Genomic DNA, 25081 nt, shown 5'->3' on the forward strand with positions numbered 1-25081 from the left:
GTGCCACTTTCAGGTCTCCTCACACTGCTGGTGGGTTCCATTTTGTCATAGGGTGCTGGCAGATTACGGGCCTCCCATTGCTGCTGCCAGGCCCGTAATCTGCCATGGGCCCCCGTACCGCCTCCTCATGCTGCTGCCAGGTCCAGAGTGTCTCATGGGTCCCTGTACGGCCTCCCATTGCTGCTGTCTCCATCGCCACACTCTGCCATGTGCCACTTTCAGGTCTCCTCACACTGCTGGTGGGTTCCATTTTGTCATAGGGTGCTGGCAGATTACGGGCCTCCCATTGCTGCTGCCAGGCCCGTAATCTGCCATGGGCCCCCGTACCGCCTCCTCATGCTGCTGCCAGGTCCAGAGTGTCTCATGGGTCCCTGTACGGCCTCCCATTGCTGCTGTCTCCATCGCCACACTCTGCCATGTGCCACTTTCAGGTCTCCTCACACTGCTGGTGGGTTCCATTTTGTCATAGGGTGCTGGCAGATTATGGGCCTCCCATTGCTGCTGCCAGGCCCGTAATCTGCCGTGGGCCCTAGTACCGACTCCTCATGCTGCTGCCAGGTCCAGAGTGTCTCATGGGTCCCTACGGCCTCCCATTGCTGCTGTCTCCATCGCCACACTCTGCCATGTGCCACTTTCAGGTCTCCTCACACTGCTGGTGGGTTCCATTTTGTCATAGGGTGCTGGCAGATTACGGGCCTCCCATTGCTGCTGCCAGGCCCGTAATCTGCCATGGGCCCCCGTACCGACTCCTCATGCTGCTGCTAGGTCCAAAGTGTCTCATGGGTCCCTGTACGGCCTCCCATTGCTGCTGTCTCCATCACCACACTCTGCCATGTGCCACTTTCAGGTCTCCTCACACTGCTGGTGGGTTCCATTTTGTCATAGGGTGCTGGCAGATTACGGGCCTCCCATTGCTGCTGCCAGGCCCGTAATTGCCATGGGCCCCCGTACCGACTCTTTATGCTGCTGCCAGGCCCGTAATCTGTCATGGGCCCCTGTACCGCCTCCTCATGCTGCTGCCAGGTCCAGAGTGTCTCATGGGTCCCTGTACGGCCTCCCATTGCTGCTGTCTCCACCGTCACACTCTGCCATGTGCCACTTTCAGGTCTCCTCACACTGCTGGTGGGTTCCATTTTGTCATAGGGTGCTGTATGGCCTCCCATTGCTGCTGCCTCCACCGCCACACTGTGGCTCCACACTCTGGTTTTGGCCCCGTGACTGCCCAAATGAGTGAAGTGTGCGGTGATTCTAAGATCGACAGCACTCATCTGCATGTCATACTGACTGACAGTATTATTTCTGTTCCCCAGCAGACTCCAAGGGCATTTAAATTAAAGGTACAGTGTTCTGCACTAATATAAAGGCTCTCTGAAGCCTAGAAACACCCTTTTTATAAGTTAAATTCGCAGCGAATATATTCGACTCGAATCAAATTTATTCCGCGAATTCGCCGAATCAGCCGAATCGAATTTTTGAATACTTCGCTCATCTCTAATGTCAATCCTGAGCACAGCACAAAAGTGCAACAATTTTAAAAATGAAAACAATTTTTACTAAATAAATAAATAAATATATATACAGGGGTTGGACAAAAAAATGGAAACACTAAATATTTTGCAGGTGTAAAAGTGATGACATGTTTTGTATTGAAAGTGTAAGTGATGTAATATTCTTTTGCTTCTGCTATGTGATGAGACACCTAGCTAACAAGTGTGAAGCCTCACTTTCATCATTCACTGTAGAGTGAAAATTTCAGTCTTCAAGGGACTGAGATTGAGCTCTGCAGTCAATTTTGCAGCAGTTGTTTTCTTATTTCAGGTCACAATCCTGTGCAATGTCATTTTGTCTCTTTCAATCAGTTGACCATGATGACCGTGCCTATGCTTATCAGACAATGTTTTCTCAGAAACTGTATAAACTGTCAAAACCTTTGATACCTTGCGACATGGCAAATAAATTGGCAATTCAGCCATAGAGGCACCAGCTAAGGGGGCACCAACAATTTGCCCTCTTTGAAGCTCAGTAAGCGCTGACATGACTCCATATTACCAGCAATGCACACAGTGAATGATGAAAGTAAGGCTTCCCACCTGTTAACTAGGTGTCTAATCACACAACAAAAGCAAAAGAATGTTACATCACTTTCGCTTTCAAAAAAATAAATATATATATATATATATATATATATATATATATATATATATATATGAGAGAGAAGAGAGATAGAAACAGATACACTTGTGAAAAAATTCAGTACTTCATATTTACACGAAAAAACTTTTTTTAATTTGTTTTTTCTTAGTCCTGGCCATCCTAAGCACACCTACCTGTAAACCGGTAGTACTTTATCATTTTACTCTGTTTACTAAACTCGTGAACTATGTGTTACAGGTAGAGGAAGTTGGCTAAATGATCAGGCAGAGGGTAGCTTTAACTTGAACTTTATTAAATATGTGCAGAGTAGGATTAGCTATTCAGGCAGGGTCAAAATGGCAAAAGGGAGTGCATACAGTACAGAACACTGTTAGATGAAGAACTGTAAGAAGCTGTAAAAACAGGAGCTATGTCTCTGAGACTCCAGATAGACCCTTGGTGGAAGTACTGCACAGCCTTTTTAAGGCTCTACAGCCACCGATCCTAGAGAGCAGCGACTTTTTCATGAAATAGTCCAGTACCTAAACAGCTACTTTTGCTTAGCACCCACAACAGTGTCTCCCACAGTGCAGTCCAGTGTAGGTACACAGGGGGATAACTTGGTCAACCCCCCGGCTGACACCACAGGTGAGTGGCTGGAGGTGTCCCCGGGCTGGTACTGCAGACGGCTGCTGAAGACCCATGGCCCTCCCACCTAAAGCACAGTAGTCTGGTAACAATTGTAGTAGAGTAGTTCTTCCCTAGTGACCAGGTTCTATAGAAGCTGCATGCTAATGGGCACCTGCCTGGCTGCCCACAGTTATAGGCAAACCTTTAGGTTCCCTTCACAGCTGTCTAGTGCTTTGCATTACTGCATGCAGGTTTATGTGCATTGTGCCATTCATTTTGAATGAGCAAGCAACTAACCACAATTCACAAAAAAATCAGACAAGAAATTTGTTTTCCAAGACAATTTTCTATGTGTATGTTGCACTGAATCACGCCTATCTAGAAGTGCACTTGCAAGGTGTGTCACCAGACTTTGAACTACAATTTTTATATTGCAGAGATTTGGGATTTTATTCAGCCAATCCTATGATCCGGGTAATTGCAGACAGCACAGTCAGTAAAGCAATACAGCCTTGGTCAAAGACCTGATCCAGCCAATGACCGGATACTGATGAAACAGAAGCACACAAATGAAGTCACCAATGTGTTCTCCTTCCTAAAAGCATGTCATTGTTAATCTGACAGCACACCTATGCAAAGCAATAGAGTTTGGACTGGATCTCAATGCTTCCTTTTCCATTCTATTCTAAGTGCTGCGGTTCAGGAGAATTACACAAGGCTGATATCAAGACTCATGTACCAATGCTAGTTATACAATATAATAATGTCATTATTTTTAATGCATGCATAACTAGATACAATCCTGCTTTTATATCTACATAGTTGCCAACATATCAAAAATGTTTTTAGGAACACTTTTTCCTGTGTGTCCAGAAAGCTGCTGTAGGCAGAGAATCATGTTAATTAGGGTTGGGGCATTCATTTACTATGGGTGTGGTTCCATAAGCAGGAGAAATGAACAAGGGGTGCTTGAAGTGGGTGTCTTGGGTGTGGCTATACTGTTCCCTCTTGCCCCCCCCCCCCCCCCCCTATGCTATACTGTTCCCTCCTGTGCTCTCCCTGTGCTATATTGTTCCCTTCTGGCCTCCCTGTGCTATACTGTTCCCTCCTGGCCCTTCTTTCTATGCTATGCTATACCATTCCCTCCTGGCCCCCCTGTGCTCTACTGTCCCCTCCTGCCCCCCCACCCATGCTTTACTGTCCTCTCCTGCCCCCCCCCATACTCTAATGTTCCCTCCTGCCCCCTGTACTATACTGGTCCCTCCTGTACTATACTGTCCCCTCCTGTGCTATACTGTCCCCTCCTGCCCCCCCAGTGCTATACTGTCCCCTCCTGCCCCCCTGTGCTACCCTGTCCCTTCATGGCTCCTCATGCTATAATGTTCCCTCCTGCCCACCCCCCCCCACTATCCTCTCTCCTGCTGCCCCCACATCCTTTCCATTGACCTACACATATACACTAGGCAGAGTTCATTGCACAGCAGCCTGCTACTACTACTAGCGAGAGATTTGTAAGGAGGGATCATGGAAGACAGAGATAACATCACCCACCTGCTCAGTGAACTCAGTCAGCCTCCCAGCCCTTCACTCAGATCCGTGTAACACCTGGACAGTCTATACAGGATGTTCAGGTCAGTATGGCAAGCATATACTTCCTGGGGAACCCAACCCCGCCGACCTCCTCTTCTCTGTACCAATCAGTGGCCGGGGGTTGCAAACAACCAATAGGAGAGCGATGCCCTTTGCTGCAGTCTGACAGCATTTAGGATGAAAGGTGAGCGCTGACTGGACAGCTGCCCAGAAAGTGGTGAACTGGTGTAAAGAACTGCTCCTGCAACTGACCGGCCTTTGGGTAACCATGCCCCTTCAATACGGACTGACCAATGCAGGCAGAGGGGGAAGGTGAAGGAGGGATTTCTCTGTGAATGTATCTCTAGCAGGACTGCTGCTACAGTGCGGCAAGACTGTGCAAAATCACGTATATATATGAGAGTTTGCATTTCCGGGTAGGGGGAGCATGCACGCTGCCCTACCTGCGCAGCCATTGGTGGCTACAGATGTCAATCACCAGATCCCGGCTGGAGATCCTCTACCACCACCCAGCAATCGCCGAGGAACAGTGTGATTGGACCAGCCTGTGCATGTGATCACTGTGACCATTCACAGCAAGACACACTTGTATACAATGGATGGCATGAAAGGAAGCCATCCAGGGGTGGACTGACAACTCATGGGGCCCCCGGGCAATAGGGGATCATGGGGCCCAAACTCAAAAAAGCCTATGAAAAAGGTACCAGGGGCATCTCATGGGGCCCCCTACTGACCCCGGGCCCTCGGGCAATGTTCCCAAGTTTCCAAATGGTCAGTCCGCCCCTGAAGCCATCCATTGTTTACAACTGTCATGTGACCTGCTGTGATTGGTCACAGCAGATCACATGGTACTGGCAACGGGCTGGTACACAGATCTGTCATTCGCTGTGTCTGAGGTACACAGCCAGTGACAGATCTCGCCACAGCGGGACCTGCAGGCATTTGCAAGGTGCAATCCAGGAAGGACGTCATATGACGCCCACCTGGATCGACGAGAGTCCCGCCCGGCCGTCATTTTCCTATTGGCCGGGCGGGAAGTGGTTAAAGGCTTAATTTACTTTTTTTTTAAAAAACAAACATGACTATACTTACCTGCTGTGTGCAGTGGTTTTGCACAGCGCAGGCTGGATCCTCCTCTTCTTGGGTCCACCACAGGCTGTCCTGGCAGTGCTATGGGGCAAAAAGTAAAGATAAAGTGAGCGCTAGATGGAAAAGCTGCTATGCGCCAATAAGTACCAAAAAACTTAAAAAGACATATAAAAGAGAAGGGCGCAGCGCTAAAACACAATATGATTAAACCATATACATATAAATGGTGACAAAGTGCAAAAAACTGTGCATAAGAATGGTGATAGTCCTTTAAACATCATAAATGGTGACTGGCAAAGTGAGTGTCTTCCGGTGATCAGAATGACTGAATCATGCACTCACCAGATGCATAATTCAAATATGCATATAGATGGTATCCCGATATCCATACGCAGTTGTCTCATAAACGGATTTGGTCATCATCTAAGCGCAGCAGTCCATCCAAAGGATCCTCTTATAAATCATGTGTTGCCACACTAGGACACCCCTCAGCTGTCCCCTAAGAGACTCTGCAAGTTTTTGGACTCAGCAGGGTCCCAAGAAAAAAGCCAGGATGGTGTAATACCGTTTTAAAAAAGATTTATTGATCCAAAAGATAGACAAGAACTGCATAAATAGACTGACCATAAATTTGCATTAATTAGCATAAAAATCACCACCGCTCCATACGGTGGTAAATGTCTGGGATATGCTGCTCTTACCCTGACGCGTTTCGTGCCATGTGCACATATTCATAGGGAGTGTGTCAGCTAACCAGACATCTACTCCAAACCCTGTATTTATAGTATCTGGCGATCGTATAAGCGCGTCCGCCATTTTGCCGGCGTCCCCGCGCATGCGCGAAGCAGACATCGCTATGATGTCCGCAACTTAGTCCAGCGCCATTTTGTTGTGGTCTGCATTACCATCAACTACGATGCCAGAGACAAACACAGCTGTGCAGTGAATATATTATCGGCAATGAGCGGCTGTTTGTCAATATATACAGGGCTGGAAACAACACACAAAGAAATATACAATGAGAACACCTAACTGAATGTTATAAACACATGTATATAGATGCACATCCACATATCATAGTTCATTAAAACATTAAGTTAATAAATTAATATGTCTCCAGTATAAATATACAATAAATGCAATTACACCAATTACAGAAATAATACAAATAAAAACAAGATTAAAAATACATAAAAATAAATGGTATCCATATAAGCATGATTAGGCATATATCCGCAATGACCAAGAACCACAACATGATATACACGTAATGTATAATTAGACAATATATATGATTTATAAATGTTATTAAAAATATGTTATTGAAAAATCAAAGCAGACACAAGATTGCATTGTATCTGCAGATTAACCATAAATGGAAAAATACTTAATAAAAATGTAGAGGTAATAAGCGTAATTATGTGCAATCACACAAATAACAGTATAAAATAACAAGCCCACCAAATAGTAATGTAAAAAGATGTGTAAAAAACTGTCAATTAATAGCACATACAAATAATCAACCAAAGTCAGCTGTTATCGATAAAACTGTTGATATCAAACTCAACATTATGTCCTTTGGGATAAAAAGTGTCCAATTCATAAATCCACTTTGATTCTTTTTGTGAGACTGTTCTCTTTCTATTAGTTCCCCTCCAATGAGTTGTAACAATATCTATACCAGCAAAAGTCAATAAAGTGGGGTCATTATTGTGGAATAAACGAAAATGTTTAGACAAGGAATGTTCCTTATTCCCCCTCTTAACATTGCTGACATGCTCTCTCAAACGATCCTTTAATTTCCTCGTAGTTCTCCCGATATATTGTTTATTACACGGGCACTGTAATAAGTAGACCACAAATCTACTATTGCATGTGATGAAACCATCAATATTATAATGTCTTCCTGTAACTGCTGAATTAAAAGTGCTGGTGCTCCTTTTTCTAATTCCGTTACACCTACAGATGATACATTTGTTACATGGAAAGAATCCTTTAAGCTCCGAGAAGAAGGAAAAACTAGTGGGGGGATTAACCACGTTAGGGGCTAACTTGTCTCGCAGTGTTGGTGCCTTTCTAAATGTTATTTCAGGCTTATCAGGCAGAAAATCTGCTAAAACAGGGTCGGCTTTTAATATTTTCCAGTTAGCCTTAATTATTTTGGAGACAGTCTTATGTTGAATGGAAAAGCCAGTTATAAATGGGCATACTTTCTGTTGTTTCTGCTTATTAGTCCCATATAGAATAGAGTCTCTCTCTAAATGAGTAACCTCCTTGATAGTGTTATCCAGTTTGTTCCCATCATAACCCTTTTCCAAAAAACGTTCCTTGAGGATAGAAGCTTGATGGAGAAAAGTATTTTGATCAGTGCAATTTCTCCTGATCCTCAGGAACTGACTTTTGGGTATGTTGCTCAACCACATAGGGTGGTGGCAACTGTCGAGGGGGATGTAGCTATTTCTGTCAGTAACCTTGAAAAAGGTTTCAGTAACAATCCTCCCTTCATAATTAACCAAGGTTAAATCTAAAAAATGGATGCTAGTTGTGCTATACTCAAATGTGAGCTTAATGTTAAGTGAGTTAAAATTCAAAGTGTTAAAAAAGTTCAATAACGCTTGTTCCTCACCGTTCCAAATTAAAAATATATCGTCGATATATCGTCTATTTTTAATTTGGAACGGTGAGGAACAAGCGTTATTGAACTTTTTTAACACTTTGAATTTTAACTCACTTAACATTAAGCTCACATTTGAGTATAGCACAACTAGCATCCATTTTTTAGATTTAACCTTGGTTAATTATGAAGGGAGGATTGTTACTGAAACCTTTTTCAAGGTTACTGACAGAAATAGCTACATCCCCCTCGACAGTTGCCACCACCCTATGTGGTTGAGCAACATACCCAAAAGTCAGTTCCTGAGGATCAGGAGAAATTGCACTGATCAAAATACTTTTCTCCATCAAGCTTCTATCCTCAAGGAACGTTTTTTGGAAAAGGGTTATGATGGGAACAAACTGGATAACACTATCAAGGAGGTTACTCATTTAGAGAGAGACTCTATTCTATATGGGACTAATAAGCAGAAACAACAGAAAGTATGCCCATTTATAACTGGCTTTTCCATTCAACATAAGGCTGTCTCCAAAATAATTAAGGCTAACTGGAAAATATTAAAAGCCGACCCTGTTTTAGCAGATTTTCTGCCTGATAAGCCTGAAATAACATTTAGAAAGGCACCAACACTGCGAGACAAGTTAGCCCCTAACGTGGTTAATCCCCCCACTAGTTTTTCCTTCTTCTCGGAGCTTAAAGGATTCTTTCCATGTAACAAATGTATCATCTGTAGGTGTAACGGAATTAGAAAAAGGAGCACCAGCACTTTTAATTCAGCAGTTACAGGAAGACATTATAATATTGATGGTTTCATCACATGCAATAGTAGATTTGTGGTCTACTTATTACAGTGCCCGTGTAATAAACAATATATCGGGAGAACTACGAGGAAATTAAAGGATCGTTTGAGAGAGCATGTCAGCAATGTTAAGAGGGGGAATAAGGAACATTCCTTGTCTAAACATTTTCGTTTATTCCACAATAATGACCCCACTTTATTGACTTTTGCTGGTATAGATATTGTTACAACTCATTGGAGGGGAACTAATAGAAAGAGAACAGTCTCACAAAAAGAATCAAAGTGGATTTATGAATTGGACACTTTTTATCCCAAAGGACATAATGTTGAGTTTGATATCAACAGTTTTATCGATAACAGCTGACTTTGGTTGATTATTTGTATGTGCTATTAATTGACAGTTTTTTACACATCTTTTTACATTACTATTTGGTGGGCTTGTTATTTTATACTGTTATTTGTGTGATTGCACATAATTACGCTTATTACCTCTACATTTTTATTAAGTATTTTTCCATTTATGGTTAATCTGCAGATACAATGCAATCTTGTGTCTGCTTTGATTTTTCAATAACATATTTTTAATAACATTTATAAATCATATATATTGTCTAATTATACATTACGTGTATATCATGTTGTGGTTCTTGGTCATTGCGGATATATGCCTAATCATGCTTATATGGATACCATTTATTTTTATGTATTTTTAATCTTGTTTTTATTTGTATTATTTCTGTAATTGGTGTAATTGCATTTATTGTATATTTATACTGGAGACATATTAATTTATTAACTTAATGTTTTAATGAACTATGATATGTGGATGTGCATCTATATACATGTGTTTATAACATTCAGTTAGGTGTTCTCATTGTATATTTCTTTGTGTGTTGTTTCCAGCCCTGTATATATTGACAAACAGCCGCTCATTGCCGATAATATATTCACTGCACAGCTGTGTTTGTCTCTGGCATCGTAGTTGATGGTAATGCAGACCACAACAAAATGGCGCTGGACTAAGTTGCGGACATCATAGCGATGTCTGCTTCGCGCATGCGCGGGGACGCCGGCAAAATGGCGGACGCGCTTATACGATCGCCAGATACTATAAATACAGGGTTTGGAGTAGATGTCTGGTTAGCTGACACACTCCCTATGAATATGTGCACATGGCACGAAACGCGTCAGGGTAAGAGCAGCATATCCCAGACATTTACCACCGTATGGAGCGGTGGTGATTTTTATGCTAATTAATGCAAATTTATGGTCAGTCTATTTATGCAGTTCTTGTCTATCTTTTGGATCAATAAATCTTTTTTAAAACGGTATTACACCATCCTGGCTTTTTTCTTGGGACCCTGCTGAGTCCAAAAACTTGCAGAGTCTCTTAGGGGACAGCTGAGGGGTGTCCTAGTGTGGCAACACATGATTTATAAGAGGATCCTTTGGATGGACTGCTGCGCTTAGATGATGACCAAATCCGTTTATGAGACAACTGCGTATGGATATCGGGATACCATCTATATGCATATTTGAATTATGCATCTGGTGAGTGCATGATTCAGTCATTCTGATCACCGGAAGACACTCACTTTGCCAGTCACCATTTATGATGTTTAAAGGACTATCACCATTCTTATGCACAGTTTTTTGCACTTTGTCACCATTTATATGTATATGGTTTAATCATATTGTGTTTTAGCGCTGCGCCCTTCTCTTTTATATGTCTTTTTAAGTTTTTTGGTACTTATTGGCGCATAGCAGCTTTTCCATCTAGCGCTCACTTTATCTTTACTTTTTGATTTGTTTTATTACCAATTAAGTTGTAGCAGCTAGATCCATATTTACTTTACCTTATTGATTTAGTCTAATAATGGCGGATATTTTTGATATTAGATCAATGAGATCCATCATATCAGATGATGTATTCTCTACACCCATTGAACAATTTGATTTGAAAGGTTTATTCGTTCATCTAAAAAATCTTACCTCTGCTGAAATTAGAACGTTATGGGATATATCATTCTTGGACAGATATGTCAAAGAAAAAATGGTCCCGAGATCCCTGCGTTGGGATGTACCTCCGGAACATGAGGACATTAACAGTTCAACCGAATGGTTCCAATTTTTCAACAATTCTGGCATCGAATTATTGAAATTCCTTATATCCAGAAAGAAAAAGAAACTTTCCTACCTGGATACAGAGATCAATAAACTTAAAGAACAGCTTATATCGTATAAAGATAAAGACGATTATAAGTCAGAATCTGATCGATTAAAAACATATATGGAACATTTAGAAAATGAACAAAGGGTTAAAAAACGAAAGAAGTATGCTAGGGATGTAAAAGATTATCAGGAGGATTATGTTTTTAGGTGGCAAAAGGATGAGGTTAATACACCTGTTCCACCCACACCTCTTGCTACTCCTTTAAACAAACCTTCCAAATTCCCCCGCAACAACAGAGGTTATCCACCTAAAAGTAATAAAAGTAATAATAATTACTATGAGACACCTGTAAAACAGCGCATTGAATTTAATGTACCTACATCAAATAGGTATGATACTCTGAACCCTATGGCTGATTACAATATAGGCTCACGAAGCAATAATTGGCACCCTAATTGGCAACAACAAAGGGATAATTATCATCCAAGACCATACTATTACAATGGCGATAATAATGATAACTATTACCAACATCATTATAAATCTTACATCCCAAGGAATAAAAGAAAAAATGGTCGTAATTTCAAAAAACCTGGTTACAGACCTTATTATGAGCAACCTAGGACCCCACAAACTGGCCCCTCCCATTCCGGTAACCAACATAATGAGGGTAAACAGACACAGCAGCCTTTTTTAGGCCCAGGACGGGCACAAAAAAGGAGCGCCCACGGAGAGGAAAAAGAGGAGGCCAGAGGGTCAATAAATCCCAAAAAAAGAAAGATGTAAATGAATTGGGCATTTTTAATCTCAGCAATACGGAATTATCACCAGATGAACTCAACCTTCTTGGTAAAGGCCTAAAATATGCACCCACAGCATCTCTTAGTAAATTTCAAACTTACATCGATATTAGGAAATATGTCAGAAAATTAACTCTTAAAAAGTATTTTTTGACCAATCCTATTGTACGTAATGACCCTCCGAACACTAGCATTCCTTCTCATTTGAGAAATGCTTCGTTGTTTAATCCTCCTGTACAATCATTGACTTATATCAATGCTTTCCGTGACACTGTCTTAAAGGACCTTGGCACACTGGAAGTAAAGAAAGCGAGAACCAATATAGCCTGTAAGAAAGCCATGGACACTCTGTTGGAAAATAAAGATCTGGTGATTAGACCAGCAGATAAGGGGGGAGGTGTCGTGGTCTTATCCAAAACTGATTATATTAATGAGGTTAACAATATTTTAAGTGATAATGATACCTATTCTCTTTTGTCTAAAAACCCACTTTATTCATATAAAAAATCATTAAAAACTATTTTAAATAAAGGTTATGATAATAAGGTCATAAACAAAAAAGAGAAAGATTTTTTATGTCCCTCTGCACCGAAGTTACCCATACTCTACATTTTACCTAAAATACACAAGAGTATGACTAATCCTCCGGGAAGACCGATCATCAGTGGCATCGGTTCATTGGGTTCTAGAGCGGGTGAATACATCGATCATTTTTTACAACCTCTAGTCACTGGCACCCCCTCGTATTTACGCGACACAAAACAGGTTTTACAGGATATTAATAACATCAGCATTAAATGTGATACTTTTTTAGTGACTGCTGACGTTACATCATTGTACACTAATATTGACCATTTAGATGGTATGGAAGCAGTGAAGTTCTATCTTGATGATTTTAATGGGATGTCGAGTTCACAGAAAGATTTTATTCTGGAGTTGTTGCAATTCACAATGACCAAGAACTACTTTTGGTTTAATAACCAGTTTTATTTACAGACTAAGGGGGTTGCAATGGGAGCGAAGTTTGCTCCCAGCCTGGCCAATCTCTTCATGTCTAGGTGGGAGGAAGACATGATATATGGAAGAGATTGGCCAGAGCTTTTGTTTTATAGACGATATATCGACGATATATTTTTAATTTGGAACGGTGAGGAACAAGCGTTATTGAACTTTTTTAACACTTTGAATTTTAACTCACTTAACATTAAGCTCACATTTGAGTATAGCACAACTAGCATCCATTTTTTAGATTTAACCTTGGTTAATTATGAAGGGAGGATTGTTACTGAAACCTTTTTCAAGGTTACTGACAGAAATAGCTACATCCCCCTCGACAGTTGCCACCACCCTATGTGGTTGAGCAACATACCCAAAAGTCAGTTCCTGAGGATCAGGAGAAATTGCACTGATCAAAATACTTTTCTCCATCAAGCTTCTATCCTCAAGGAACGTTTTTTGGAAAAGGGTTATGATGGGAACAAACTGGATAACACTATCAAGGAGGTTACTCATTTAGAGAGAGACTCTATTCTATATGGGACTAATAAGCAGAAACAACAGAAAGTATGCCCATTTATAACTGGCTTTTCCATTCAACATAAGGCTGTCTCCAAAATAATTAAGGCTAACTGGAAAATATTAAAAGCCGACCCTGTTTTAGCAGATTTTCTGCCTGATAAGCCTGAAATAACATTTAGAAAGGCACCAACACTGCGAGACAAGTTAGCCCCTAACGTGGTTAATCCCCCCACTAGTTTTTCCTTCTTCTCGGAGCTTAAAGGATTCTTTCCATGTAACAAATGTATCATCTGTAGGTGTAACGGAATTAGAAAAAGGAGCACCAGCACTTTTAATTCAGCAGTTACAGGAAGACATTATAATATTGATGGTTTCATCACATGCAATAGTAGATTTGTGGTCTACTTATTACAGTGCCCGTGTAATAAACAATATATCGGGAGAACTACGAGGAAATTAAAGGATCGTTTGAGAGAGCATGTCAGCAATGTTAAGAGGGGGAATAAGGAACATTCCTTGTCTAAACATTTTCGTTTATTCCACAATAATGACCCCACTTTATTGACTTTTGCTGGTATAGATATTGTTACAACTCATTGGAGGGGAACTAATAGAAAGAGAACAGTCTCACAAAAAGAATCAAAGTGGATTTATGAATTGGACACTTTTTATCCCAAAGGACATAATGTTGAGTTTGATATCAACAGTTTTATCGATAACAGCTGACTTTGGTTGATTATTTGTATGTGCTATTAATTGACAGTTTTTTACACATCTTTTTACATTACTATTTGGTGGGCTTGTTATTTTATACTGTTATTTGTGTGATTGCACATAATTACGCTTATTACCTCTACATTTTTATTAAGTATTTTTCCATTTATGGTTAATCTGCAGATACAATGCAATCTTGTGTCTGCTTTGATTTTTCAATAACATATTTTTAATAACATTTATAAATCATATATATTGTCTAATTATACATTACGTGTATATCATGTTGTGGTTCTTGGTCATTGCGGATATATGCCTAATCATGCTTATATGGATACCATTTATTTTTATGTATTTTTAATCTTGTTTTTATTTGTATTATTTCTGTAATTGGTGTAATTGCATTTATTGTATATTTATACTGGAGACATATTAATTTATTAACTTAATGTTTTAATGAACTATGATATGTGGATGTGCATCTATATACATGTGTTTATAACATTCAGTTAGGTGTTCTCATTGTATATTTCTTTGTGTGTTGTTTCCAGCCCTGTATATATTGACAAACAGCCGCTCATTGCCGATAATATATTCACTGCACAGCTGTGTTTGTCTCTGGCATCGTAGTTGATGGTAATGCAGACCACAACAAAATGGCGCTGGACTAAGTTGCGGACATCATAGCGATGTCTGCTTCGCGCATGCGCGGGGACGCCGGCAAAATGGCGGACGCGCTTATACGATCGCCAGATACTATAAATACAGGGTTTGGAGTAGATGTCTGGTTAGCTGACACACTCCCTATGAATATGTGCACATGGCACGAAACGCGTCAGGGTAAGAGCAGCATATCCCAGACATTTACCACCGTATGGAGCGGTGGTGATTTTTATGCTAATTAATGCAAATTTATGGTCAGTCTATTTATGCAGTTCTTGTCTATCTTTTGGATCAATAAATCTTTTTTAAAACGGTATTACACCATCCTGGCTTTTTTCTTGGGACCCTGCTGAGTCCAAAAACTTGCAGAGTCTCTTAGGGGACAGCTGAGGGGTGTCCTAGTGTGGCAACACATGATTTATAAGAGGATCCTTTGGATGGACTGCTGCGCTTAGATGATGACCAAATCCGTTTATGAGACAACTGCGTATGGATATCGGGATACCATCTATATGCATATTTGAATTATGCATCTGGTGAGTGCATGATTCAGTCATTCTGATCACCGGAAGACACTCACTTTGCCAGTCACCATTTATGATGTTTAAAGTGCTATGGGGCACCTGCTGTTCCATGTGTCCATTCACACACAGAACCATGGCTTGATCCTGGTCCCTCTCTTTTCTCTTTGGCTCACTGGCTTTGATTGACAGCAGTGGGAGCCAATGGCTCCAGCTGCTGTCTCAGTCAATGAGGAGAGGGAGTCCTTGGATTGTCAAGATCCAGTGCACATCGCTGGATCGAGAGGGGGCTTAGGTGAGTATTAGGGTGGCTGGGGGAGCTGCTGCACAGAGAAGGTTTTTTACCTTTGTGTAAAGAATTGACTGAGTATGCAGCTTCTTTATCTTTTAATTCTTGCCTATGTTCCAGATTAAGCTGGTGTTATGACAACTGCCCCAGTTTAACAGCTTCAGGATGGCTCCTTTCTCTTGCAGCGTATCATGGAGCCACCTTTCATACAGGGAGTTATGTCTTATGTGATATTCTGGGGGATTAAGCTCACACATGTGAAATGAAAGGTCAGTCTTTATTTTTCAAATAATGATAACAAAAACAGCTTTCTGCAAGCAAAAAAGAAATAAAACTGTCTCAGCAGCGAGATAATAGTCCTTCAAACAAAAATAATCTTTGTGGCTTACTGCCATCCACAGAGTAGGTCATTCCACAGCAATGTCACTCCAGGGCTGTGTGCTCGCCTTCCTCTGAGGGTCAAACATAGTGTTTAGCCACTCTTGCAAAAATGGCTTAGCAGTTTAGGGGCAGACACTGTTGCTCAGCCATGTGTCTTCTTTAACGCAGCCCACCCCTGCTAGGTGACGGCTACTAAACTGACGTTTAGGAGCTATTCAGCATTTTTTTCAGCAGCCCCTGAACTCTCCCTAATGTTTTCCTATGTGTCCATGCACTAATAGTCGTTTACAGTCGTTTACAGGCAGTTGAGTTTACATTTTTTGAATGCACCAAACTTGTGTTCAGGAGTAGATCTTACCGGTGTTTCAAACACCAAATGCTTGTAAATGCATGTAAACGCGGTTAACAGCGTTTATAAGCGTTTGCATTTAGAAGCGATTTTTAACTGTTCCATATCCAGATGCTGTCCAGAGCCTTTTTTCATCATCAGAAATGCATGCAAAGCGTTTTCCATATATTCAAATGGACCTAGTACACCAGCGCAGTCAGTTCCAGGTTTCACATGAAGGAAAAAATGGTAGAACGTGCTGCATTATGCTCATGATGGGATCCATAGTGAATACAGCCAGAAAAGACAGGTCATCTCAACACATACTGCTCTCTCTCTGATTCTGCTCTATTTCTTTCAAGATGTCTGAAATAGTTAGTTATTTACTATTTTTCAGTGCATTCTGGGCATTTGGGAAGGTCTCCTGAGGTTATCTTTTAAAAACACTTCTAAACGCAAATACGCATAAACGCGGTATGCAAACGCGGCTAAACTGCCATTTTTTAACCTACATTTTCCAGCAGTCAGCTTCCATAGTTCAGAAGAGTTTTCCAAACGCCCCGTGTACATGAGCCCTAAGATGGCAAGGCACTCCCTTGCTCTTCACTCCTCCTTTCCTCTTCTTTCTCCAAGCTAACAGACTGGCTTGATACTACACTGTCTACACTTGTAAATTGCAAGTGCTAGGATAAGAATTTTAACAAATACTTTAATGAGGAATGTTTGTCTTATTGTGCTCAATGTGTTAAACTAAAACACGCAGAACGTTTACTACTACGTTAAGCTTTGTAAAATGTATTATAGTAGACATGATCATAATCTATGTTTGCCTGTCAGATCTGTAAACCTAGATGTGCAAGAGGCACATTGTTCAGGAAACAGCAGTTTATAAACTGATAGGCTTATCCTAAGCTATTTTCCACCGTTGCACAAACTCCACAGGGAAGTATAAATTTTGCCCAAAGGACAAATTATTGATGCCTGTCACGAAAATACACACACACATATATATAATATATATTGAAAAAAGGTCCAAGGATATAGTCATGGACAGAGTTTAGACTGTGAGAGACTCTAGCTTGGGTTTGGCCAACTGGTTGGAAGGCTAGAAATGTCTGATTGGAGTAAAAATAGTGTTTTTGATTAGACCACTGCCTGTTGCACTTGCTATTATCATGAATCTGCAGAAGGGGAAAGCTTTGATACAGTGGGGTTGATTTGCTAAAGGCAAATAGACTTTTGACTTTGCGAGGAAATTATCTCCAGAGCTTAGTGAATGAGATGAAGGTCTGTTAAACTGCTATCATGCAATCATATGCAAAATACTGTTTTTAAAAATGTTTCTTGCACTTGACTTTGTATTTTTTGCATACTTTGCAAGTATTGCACTGAATTCTTCAAGCTCTGGGGAACATTCCCCTGCAAAGTGAACAGCCTGTTTTCCTTTATTAAACCAACCTCATTATGTCAGCCTCTCCAGGACTGGTGCAGAGGCTACAGAAATGCTCCAGGCACTGTGCAGGTGAGGTTGTTCTTTCCTGAAGACCAGGTGGTTTGTTCTGAGCCATTATTTCCTGTTAGTCTGCCAAAACCCATCCCCTTCATCTTCATGAAGGCACCTGAACCTCCTGTGAATGAGAACATTTCTAGCAGCCAGTGGCATGGACACCATATAGGTTACATAGTTACATAGTTAGTCTGTCTGAAAAAAGACAAAAGTCCATCCAGTTCAACCATTTAAAAAAAAAGTTATAATCCTATACCCACAGTTGATCCAGAGGAAGGCAAAAAAAATAACCCAGCAAAGCATGATCCAATTTGCTCCTGCAGGGAAAAAAATTCCTTCCTGATCCCCCGAGAGGCAATCCGATATTCCCTGGATCAACTTTACCTATAAATGTTAGTATCCATTTACATTCTGTGTATCTGACCTGTTAGGATTTCTCCTTGCACAGTTTAGTGTGAATATACTACATGTGCCCTCGAGCCCTCATGTTTTGCATTGTATTGGTATTGTTCTGTCACATGTTCTGTCCCCCTTTGTAATGTACAGTGCTGAGCGAACCATTGCCGCTTTATAAATACTGTATAATAATAATAATAATAATAATGTGCCACACACATTTAACTGCTTTCAGAACACAGATCTCAAAGAGTGTGTCTCAGCACCAAAATTCTCCATACCTTAGTGACCACACAGTGCTATTCTCTACTGCACCACAGACCACAGTCCTTTACAGTGAAAATTCTATAGCATACCCTGGCACATGAACTTTGCACAAGTTAATTACCACAAATTTGCGGCTACAGCATTTGTTCTGAGGTACATACATGGTTTATTTTACTTGCGATAGAAGTTCTAAGCCATTATCCTATTGCATGTGGTAGGAATATAGCTGGGACAGAGTGTAGAGATTTGGTGTCAGTTGCTAAGGTAAGCGGTGCTATGAAGATTTTTGCACCTGGGCATTGGAAAAGACAGTCAAGGGGCTTGAACAATCAATCAGAGATCAAGTAGCGGTGGGCATAGTTGGCCTCATCATTGACACTTTGGTGGGGATTTACTAAAACTAGAGAGTGCAAAATCTGATGCAGCTGAGCATTGTAGCCAATCAGGTTGTAACTTCAGCTTGCGCGGTTCAGCTTTGATAATAAACCCCGGACCTGCCGAGCCCAACGGACGATCTCGACCTGCTGAGACCTACCATCGCCTACCCCGGCACAACCCTGCCCTGACCCGCAGCCCATTTGATGTCCACCTCGCATCTCCTCAAGCCCAACAGATGATCTCGACCTGGCGAGGCCTACCATCGCCTACCCCGGCGCAACCCTGCCCTGACCCGAAGCCCATCCGACGACCCCCAGAAATACTTCCACTGCTGACGCCCACCCTGCATCTTCTCAAGTCAAACCTCACCCCTCCACCTGGGCCTGACACAAACTGGAACTTGCAACTTGACTACCCTTGACCACAACTGGCCAAACGGAACTCTACCCACCCTGATCCTAAGCACGAGAACTCTTGTCATGGAACGGTACAGCCACGAGATATGGCACTACACGCCGACTGTCTACAACCAAGTGCCCTGAGAGACTTTCCACCTCACTTGTCCACCACTTAGTTTTCCTCCCTAAAATGCCACCTGTACTCCTCCTCCTCGAACTCTTCTCCTCCGTCCCCAAAATCTCTTCTCTCTATCCCCCCGCTCCTCCCAAACAACTATACATTGCACCCTCACTGCTTCCATCTCCCCTCTATGGCTCTCACCACCTCCTCCTGTTACTCCACTCTCCCACTGACCCGAATGCCACCAATGGTAGAATCACATGCTCTTGTACATCCCGCTCCCATGCCACTTTTATTACCCTTCTTCTCCTTCTAACCACAGGGGACATCTCTCAAAACCCTGGTCCTCCTCCACCTCACTCACCCACAAGGCACCTACCTACTTCCATGAACTGCCGCAATCCCCTTAACTTAATACCAGTCCCCCTGCTCCCTAAAACCACCACTCTGTTTTCGTGTGCACTCCTGAACGCCCGTTCGGTTTGCAACAAACTTACCGCCATCCATGACCTCATTGTCTCCCGCTCCCTCAACCTCCTGGCAACCACCGAAACCTGGATCCAAACCACCGACTCTACCTCCCCTGCAGCACTCTCCTATGGAGGTCTTACCTGGACCCACTCACCTGGACCCACTCACCTGTCGAAAAGGTGGTGGGGTTGGTATGCTCCTGTCACCGCAGAGCACCTTCCAAGTCCCCCCTAACCCTCCCTTTCTATCCTTCTCCTCATTTGAGGCCCACTGCATCCTACTATTCTCTCCAATCCCCCCTGAGGATCACTGCCAAGCAAGCCTACTTTGTAACCCTCATCAATACCCTCTCCTCCAGTCCTCGCCGGCTCTTCTCCACCTTCAACTCTCTGCTCTCTCTGCCCCCACCTCCACCCAGTACCTCACTCACCGCCCACGAGATTGCTAACCACTTCCAAAGCAAGATCGACGCAATTTGCAGGAACATCACCACTGCTCAGACTTTTGCCCCACCTAGCATCCCTCACACGAAAACCCCCTCAACACTCCTCTCCTCTCCTTCGACATCGCCACTGTCCAGACCTCCACCCCACCTCACATTCTGCACACTAAAACCCCCTCAACACTCCACTCCTTTGACCCTGCTACCACTGAAGAGGTCACTAAGATCTTCTCTGAAGCTCGCCTTACCACCTGCCCTCTTGACCCTGTCCCCTCACAACTCCTACGATCTCCCTCCTCCTCCATCCTACGCTCCCTCACTCACATCTTTAATCTCTCCCTCTCTACTGGCACATTCTCCTCCCCCCCTGAAGCACGCGCACATCACTCCCATACTTAAACAAACCCTCCCTGGATCCTACCGACCTAAACAATCTTAGACCCATCTTCCTGTTGCCATTCTCATCCAAACTCCTTGAGCGCTTAGCCTATAATTGCTTAAGCTCCCACCTCACCGACAACAACCTCCTTGATCCCCTACAGTCTGGCTTCCGTCCCCTACACTCCACCAAAACCGCCCTACTCAAACTCACTAACGACCTGCTAACCACCAAAGCCAATGGCCACTACTCAGTGCTACTACTCCTCGACCTCTCCGCGGCTTTCGACACGGTTGACCTCCCCCTCCTGCTCAAAAAACTGTACTCTTTTGGCCTCAGAGACTCCGCTCTCTCCTGGCTCTCTTCCTATCTCAATGCTCCTTCAGTGTTACCTATAACGCTGCCACCTACCCCTCACTCCCCCTCTCTGTTGGGGTCCCCCAAGGTTCTGTCCTCGGGCCCCTTCTCTTCTCCATCTACACCTCCTGCCTTGGTCAACTGATACACTCCCACGGCTTCAACTACCATCTCTATGCTGATGACACTCAAATGTATCTCTCTACCCCTCGCCTCACTCCTTCAGTCTCCGCCCGAATCACTAGCCTTCTGAACAACATATCAGATTGGATGTCACTCCACTTCCTCAAATTAAACCTTGCCAAAACCAAGCTCCTAGTTTTCCCCCCAGCCCGCGCCCCCCCCCCCCTGACCTCACCATCACGACTAACAACGCCACCATCAGCCCCACCCCGCAAGCCAGAGTACTACGTGTCATTCTAGACTCCAATCTGTCTTTCCAGCCCCAGATCCAATCGCTGACAAATTTATGCAGACTCCTCCTCCGCAACATCTCCAAAATACGCACGTTCCTAACTCCTGAAACTACAAAGCAACTAATTCACTCCCTTATCATCTCCCGAGTTGACTGCTGTAACTCCCTCCTCGCCAGCCTACCCCAACACAGGCTATCCTCTCTTCAGTCTATCCTGAATTCTGCGGCCAGACTCATCCACCTTACCAACCGCTCTGTATCCGCCACCCCCCTCTGCCAATCCCTCCACTGGGTTCTGATTGCCCAACGCATAAAATTATAAATATTAACATTGACGTACAAAGCTGTTCATATCCATCTACCACCCAAAACGCACTCTCCGCTCCTCACAAGACCTCCTACTCTCCAGCTTCCTGGTCTCCTCCTCCCACGCCCGTCTCCAGGACTTCTCTAGGGCTTCCCCCATCCTCCATCCCCATTCCCCCATCCTCTGGAACTCACTACATCAGTGTGACCTGATGATCAGTGTAGCCCCAGCAGTGCCACCTGTCAGTGTCCATCAATGCCAGCTGTCAGTGCTCATCAGTGCCACCTGCCAGTGCCCATCAGTGCCACATATCAGTGCCTACCAGTGCACATCAATGCCACGTATCAGTGCTCATCTGAGCTGCCTTTCAGTGTCACCTATCAGTGCCAGTCAGTGCCATCTATCAGTACCAGTCAGTTCTGGCTATCAGTGCCAGTCAGTGCCGCCTATCAGTGCCAGTCAGTGCAGCTTATCAGTGCCAGTCAGTGCCGCCTATCAGTGATTATATGAGTGCTGCCTTTCAGTGCCCATCAGTGATGCCTGTCAATGCCCATCAGTGCCACCTACCAGTGCCTCCTCATCAGTGCCCATCAGTGCCACCTATCAGTGCCCATCACTGCAACCTCATTAGCGCATACTAGTGAAGGAGAAAAATCACTTATTTACAAAAACTAAGAAAAAACGTTGTTTTTTTTTCACAATTTTCAGTGGTTTTTGGTTTGTTTAGCAAAAAATAAAAAACCCAGAGGTGATTAAATACCACAAAAAGAAAGCTCTATCTGTCTCAAAAAAATGATAAAAATGTCATATGGGTACAGTGTTACATGACCGTGCAATTGTCATTCAAATTGTGACAGCGCTGAAATCTGAAAATTGGCCTGGGCAGGAAGGGGGTAGAAGTGCCCAGTAGGCTAGTGGTTAAAGAGAGGAAGGATTGTAGGACATTCTATATGTCTTACATTCCCTCAATATACATTAAACATCAGCACCAGCTGCCTCACAAACATCTTTCCTTATGCAAACTGTCATCAGTTCTGCTATATTTCTTCTTCTCTCCTCTAAAACAATAAAACTGTAAATTCCTCTAATCCATCAATCCTCCTCTATCTTCACAAACATTCCTCTTGCTCTCCTATCAAAACTTCTCCTGCCTCTTACTTCCACTGCTGGGGGATCGATGAAAGTTTTCGTAAGAAAGACAGAACTGCATATCTTTTACCACCTATTATTTTACTAAGAACGAAGTGTTCAGATTTTGAAAGGGGGGTACTATAGTGCATGTCCACTTTAGTCAATTTAGCTTTGAAAAAAGAAACAACAACTTTATGGTGCACAAGTATTCTTTTGTTCCTCAGCTCCTTTCCCCATTTTTACACATTATACTCATGCATAATTTTTTGATGAAAATTGCTCTGGTCTTTTAGCAGATTTGCCTTATCACATTCAATTTTATGCTACCATGAAACCATTTTCTCATATTTATTTTAAACAGTGTCCCTTCTAGCTTGAAGCAATGCATTAACCCAAACATTGTCTCTATCTATGTTTTTCTTCTATTTGGTCTGCAGCTATTCTGGAAATAAGGCATTATTTCTGAAAAATTCTGAACCATTGGTTCATTCATTTAATTTTTTTAATAACCAACCTAAACATTATCACACTAAGTTAACAAAGAAACAAAGCACTGCATATTTTTCAATGCTTTTTGTTCATGCAGTGCTTAAACTGTTACTTTGGGTCAGTTAGAGGGATTGAGACAGGTTATAGCATATAACAAAAATGATATAATATCTTTCCAGTAACTAATATTAGAGACATGTTAAGGAAAAGGAAAAATGAACAAGATTTCACAGAATGCCTAGACATGGTGCTGGAAACTAACCACTTAGAAGGAAGCAGTAGAGTTGATTTATAAAAAAAAAAGTGGCTATATTCATTGTACTAAGTAAATTTTCATTTAGCTTAAGTAAAAGAGGCAACACTGTGCTCACTTCATCATCCAATCATGTGCAGTCAAAATTTCATTTTTTTCCTTTGCATACAATTGGATATTCTTTGCAAAGTGAAATTTTGTTTGGCTTTACATCATTTAAAGCTAAGTGACATTTCAATTTGTAAAGTAAAGAGTGAGTTTGCAAAATGAACATGATCTACGTCTCTTTATTCTAATTGAATTTTTAAAAAATCCCATAAAAAAAACTCGTAGACATTTAGGGGTTTATTTACTAAAGCTGGAGAGTCCAAAATCAGACTCCCTTCTGCATAGAAACCAATCAGCTTCTAACCTCAGCTTGTTCAATGAAGCTTTGGCAATGAAACCTGGAAGCTGATTGGTTTCTATGCAGAAGGGAGTCTGATTTTGGACTCGCCAGCTTTAGTAAATAAACCCCTTACTGTCTGCCCAATAAACATTCATAATTTAATTGATAGTATCTTTCTGTTGGTGGACTTATTGCTCTGACTACCTCCCTGCCTACCTTGCTCATGTACTTAACCTTTATGTTCTACATAAGTGTACCTTATTGGAATGAAAATTACAGATGTGCCTTTTTTTCTATTGTATGGTATACCTTATGTTTTTGCAGCCTATTTCTTAATAAATAAAAATGTTTGTAAACAGACAAAACATTTGTGGTTGAAGGTGAATGGCTCTTTCCAATTCCGGAAGCTCATGTTGAGGTTGTCCAGTTAGTAGGACAGTTTGAGATGAAGGCACATCTAGGCCTAGTTTATATGGTATGTAGTAAGCAGTACTTTTAAAACAAATGTGTAAGTGTGAAAATTTTAAAGTCTAGACTGACAGAGACAGTCACAACGTACAGTTTCATTGTACAGTCAATCAATTGATAACAATCAGATTGTTACAGACATATTGCAGTAGTAAGCAACTAGGAGGTTGATGAATGTCTGATACTTTTGGTAAGGTCTGGGACTGGAACGCAGATAATATAATGTTTTAAAGTTTGGGTGTACTTTTGTATGAACATACCTGTATAGCTTCCTTCACACCTCCTTATAAATATGCCAAAACTTAGACCACAGAAGTAGCATAGTAGCACTGTACATTGCCTGGCTATTTGCTGTGCTGGGCAGTGTTTGCATTTATAGAGCTAAAAAGGAGAGCTGAACTGGGTCTGATTTTTGGTATAACATCTAAAGGGCAGTGGGAGAACTCATAGGGCTTTTTCATAAAAAAAAAAAAAAGTACTTTAAAAAGGAACTTCAGTCAAAAAATAAAAGTTAAGAAAACAAATTAGTATTAGTAATGATATTTAGGGATTTATTTTTTAAAAGAAGTGTGTATTTCCAAATCAGACTATTATTAGCACAGCACTCAACTGGGGTTTGTCCACTGCCATTTTCAGTAAGGGCAGCTGTGCCCAGTGCCTGTTCTCTTCCAG

At 42.0% G+C, this 25081-nt stretch overlaps 1 protein-coding gene across 3 annotated transcripts in view; it reads right to left on the reverse strand.

Moving 5' to 3' along the window:
* PEX5L (peroxisomal biogenesis factor 5 like) overlaps positions 1 to 25081 on the reverse strand; it is a 350959-nt gene that overhangs the window by 61848 nt on the left and 264030 nt on the right. The gene's annotated exons all lie outside the window — the stretch shown is intronic.

This window comes from Staurois parvus, unplaced genomic scaffold (genome assembly GCF_062004578.1).
Source record: "Staurois parvus isolate SC_StPar_1 unplaced genomic scaffold, SC_StPar_1.0 ptg000155l, whole genome shotgun sequence".
In the NCBI taxonomy this organism is placed as follows: Eukaryota; Metazoa; Chordata; class Amphibia; order Anura; family Ranidae; genus Staurois; species Staurois parvus.